Source organism: Olea europaea, chromosome 21, assembly GCF_002742605.1.
Source record: "Olea europaea var. sylvestris chromosome 21, O_europaea_v1, whole genome shotgun sequence".
NCBI lineage: Eukaryota > Viridiplantae > Streptophyta > Magnoliopsida > Lamiales > Oleaceae > Olea > Olea europaea.
In genome coordinates, this window is record NC_036257.1 from 10,145,748 (window position 1) to 10,150,395 (window position 4,648).

The following is a 4,648-nucleotide window of genomic DNA, read 5'->3' on the forward strand; positions in this document are numbered from 1 at the left end:
ATTGATCCTCGTTTACATGAGTTGGAATTCAATTTGAGACAGAGAAGTAATAATTGTTTCAACTTATGTTTGAGATACTACAGAAATTCTGTAGGGTAGAAATATCTATGGATTTGTGTAATCTTTATGGGTTTATCTTTGTTCTTAATGAATGTTCACAATAAGGGTGAGTGCGGTTTGATTTGAATGGTTTATGCTATACTTTCAACTAAAATCATTTTATACGGTTTGAAATTTTTTCAAACCAAACCAAATCATTTTATTTTTCGAACCAAACCATAATTTGCTGGTTTGGTTTTAATCCGCGGTTCACCTTTCGACATTATAGTAAAATATTTAACATAAGTTAAATATAAGTTTAAACGAGAATTAATAATGTTAAATGTTAAATTACATTCATATTTACCATCAAATCCATGAATAAATTGTTTTCAAAGTTGGTTAAGATGTTAATATAACAAATACATCTTTCTTCATTTTTATTTATTTTTTATTGTTTGACATTCATATTGTCATATAGCGGTTGGTAAAAGTAGAGTTACATTATATTATTATAGTTTGATTAAAACTCCTTTCATTTTGCTAGTGAGATGTTAAATATGGCTTGAACGTGATATGTTTGGATGTACAAAAATTGATAGACTTTCGGCTTATTGAAAATTGACAAATTTTATCCTTTAACTATTTTATGAAAGTAGAAGGTAGTAGTACTAATTAGGGAACTTTAACATTTTCAAACAATCAATACGCTCCGTCCTTCGTTTTTTCCAAATGACAAACATGTTCATTAATTATGTAAGCAAACATATAATCATTTTTCTATTCAAATCACAACTCACAAGTGTATAATAAGTCCAAAAAATAAAAAATAAAAGAAAGAACAATGAAAAAATGGCTTGATAAGAATATAAGACTTATTGAAAAAGAAGAGAGAAAGAGGCGATTCAGATAGAGTTTAGTAGACTAACAGGCAAAGGTGACTGGTAATTCGTTCAGTGGTGGCAGACAAACATCAAATGTTAGGAAAATGGGAGTTTATGTTATGGTTTCTGAAACTTTAAATGTAATTTGCTGAAGTAGTTTTGTAGAATTAAGATTTGAATTGTTGAAAATATATGTTTTTTTTTTTTTTTTCCATTTCACATGATTTTGGAATAATTTTAGTTTAATTTAGATATAGGGTAAAGACATATATTGTGAACATGGTAAATTAAAGGTCAATAATGATGAACCTAATTTCTTTTTTATGATTATTTCAATAGGCTGGTTATAATTTATATTGTTATATTGGTATTTTTTTTTTTTAAAGTGAGAACTATAAAAAAATTTAAGTTAATAAAATCAATTTTTTAATTAAAAATGTAAAAATGATTCGGTTCGATTTTGTGCGATTTTTGAAATCAAAACTTAAACCAAACCATTTTGAAACAGTTTGGTTCGGTTTAAAAGAAAAGAAACCACGGGTCCACGTGAACCCGAACCAACAGTTTCAACTTAACGATCTTGATTCGATTTGCGGTTTCGCAATTTTTTTGTACAACCCTAGTTGACAAGTTTAGAATTTTCACAGAGATGTAGAAAATTTTTCTGTTGAGATATTTCGTTAATGCTTGAGAAAGATCAACGAATAAATTAGAAAGACCCAATTATCAACAATAAGGAACACTTACAATTAATTCAATTTAGATATTCGCATATAATTAGTTATGATGAATCAAAAACTCTAGAATCTTATTTTCTTGATTTTAACTTGCTTGTTCAATTCTTGTTAGTATAACCTTTTGGGTTAAATAATTCATCTACATTTGAATTGTCAAATAGATCATCATTTAATAAATTTTGATACTTAGTTGTAATTTTTCATTTCTCGTGGGACGATAGTCTAGGGTTGGGCAAATCTCTCGAACCGAACCTGAACCAAACTGAACCGAACCCGATGGTTCTTGTCAAATTAAATACCTGAACGGGTATCTGAATTGAGAACTGACGGGTACGGTTCGGTTCTCGATTTTAGACCAAGAACCGAATCTTTCTAATTTTTTTTATATTGAGTAAATCAAATTATTTTAATTTAAATTTTTTCTAAACAAATTAACAAATTCTAAATCCAAATTTTTAGCCCAATAATTTGTTTTATTTCTAATTTTTTTAATTTTTGGCCTCATTACCCATTTTATTGTTTCATTTCTTAGCCCAACAAGATCCAATCACTAAATAACTCTAAACACCTACACTAAAGTGCATAACGTTGTCTCGACTCTCGCACTCACTCTCGCAACCTCGATGACATTTTAAAACATATACAATTGTCGGCCGATGCTGTGACCTCCAATCGAAGTTGCGACCTTCGCCGATCGAAACTTTGACCGTAGCGATCATTTGAACAAGGTAGTCTACTAGTTTATGACATTCCAAAACTATTGAATGTATCATTAGTTGTATTTATATAATGCTGTTATAAATGTTAAAAAATTTAATTATAGTACAGAACCGAACGGAACCGAACCCGAACGGTTCCATAATTATATTTGGACCCGACGGTTCCATTTACTAAATACCCGAAAATTTTGGTTCAGTTCGATTCTAAAGAGAACCGAACCGAACCGACCCGACCCGCGCCCACCTTAGACGATACTTTACCCATTCACTTTAGTACTTGTTATGACTCGTGTACTTGCAATTTCACCAACAACTGTCAATCATGATGTAAGTATAGCAAAATTGTTACCAATTTGATTATTGCAAGGTTCCGTACAAATGATATCAACAACGGTGGATTATCTATTTTCAGCTTTAATAAACAAGGAGAGGCCATGTTTCGATCCACGAATATGACAGCATCATTTTTTTTAATCATGTAAATAAATTTATATTGATCAAAATTGGTTACAAATATAGTTGTTTGAGAAGAGGAAGTTTCTTTCTGGCTTGAGCAAAAGCTCGTGACTTGTCGTAATAATTAAAACTATTTTGTCAGCTTATGGCAAAGATTAAAGAAGCTCAATTTTGGCTATAGAAGATGTGATTTTACCACTTATTTTTCTTCTTATGCTGTGCTTGATATTTGTGATTCAAATTGTAGAGAGCATGACGAAGTGAAAGATTAAATAATTCACTTATCCAACGTCATTAAAACTCGAGTACTGCTACACGGCACCATTTGTGCTTATTGCTTCTTTGTCAATGAAGTTGACAATGAATCCATTACCATGTAGACGGGTGCTTTATCTTTAGCATCAAATGTCAATCTGGATTAGGTGATAATCTTATCCTAAGCTGCTGTCAATGGGTCATAATGATTCATGTTTATCTAGCTGAGCCCAATATTTGTAATGGGTTGGATTTTTACGAAGTGGGCCATGTCAAGTGTTATGCATTTTGGCCTCCCAACGGCTAAATTATTGGTAAGATTCGTGAAGAAGATAACCTCTGAGTGGTTGGTGACGTGGATTGATCTAAGTGGTGCACTAGAAGACAATTGTGCTCTGAATATGAGCTGGACATGCCACTAGGGGTCTTATTTATTTATTATTATTATTTTGTTGACATAAGGACAGTCCTCTCGAGAAAAGTTCTAAAAGGCATTTATTCTGTTTGGCTCCATTTATGTACTTTTGAAATATTAATTTTCGTACAATATGTGCTTTATTTTATTTTTTTAAAAAGGAAAGAATTTGAGTTTATGTATAATTATTTAATTGAAAAATAATTAGTTGAAAAAATTAAAAAAAGTATTAAAATTAAAATGGAGCTCAAATATGGGTTATATTTTCATTAGGGGCGGACTGGGGGGGGTGTTTTGTAGGGGTAATTGACCCTCTAGATTTTGGAGGAAAAAAATTTTGCTTAGCTTTTTTTCTTAACTTTTTTGTATTAGAAGATACCTTATAATTTTTATTTTTGACCCCCTAACCCAAGTCGTCTGGATCCGTCTCTGATTTTCATCCATGCAACACAATGATATTCGTGATCTTGACTATGATTGAGCTTTTTTATTTTATCAAAATTAATTATTTGCTGATGACTCCCATTTTTCTAAAAGTTTATTTTTTCAAAACTCATTTTCAATTATATATTCTCTCATAAAATAATTTTATGTATAAATCAAAACTCTTTCCTCATTTATAATCGAACATTCTTTAAAAAAATGATCATTCCATAACACATTTCTATAAAAGATGGGGCTTAGAGAATCTTAGTCAATAGTCATGCCATATTTTGGAATACCAAAATTGAAGATAGTAAACTGAAATCTTAGGAAAAATTGAATAATAACGTGTAGGGGCGGTTTTACTTAATTTAAAAGAGAAACATGATAATTGAAGCATGCCATATCGTGCTTAATCAAACATTATCAGAGATGTCCGCCTTTAAATAAAGCTAAACCCTGTTTGGTGGCTTTTTGAGAAAAATATTGTTTTAAATAGTTATTTTTAAAAGAATGTGTGTTAAAAGTAGGATTTTTTTTTTATTTACGCATAATATTTTAGAATAATACTCCGGATGACACTCCACACACATGGAGGTGGGGTCCGAGCCTAATAAAATAATCGTGACGCCACCTATATGTGGCAACGGGTTAAACACATGAGCTCGATATATATATATATATATATATATATATATACACATACGTATACGTATACAT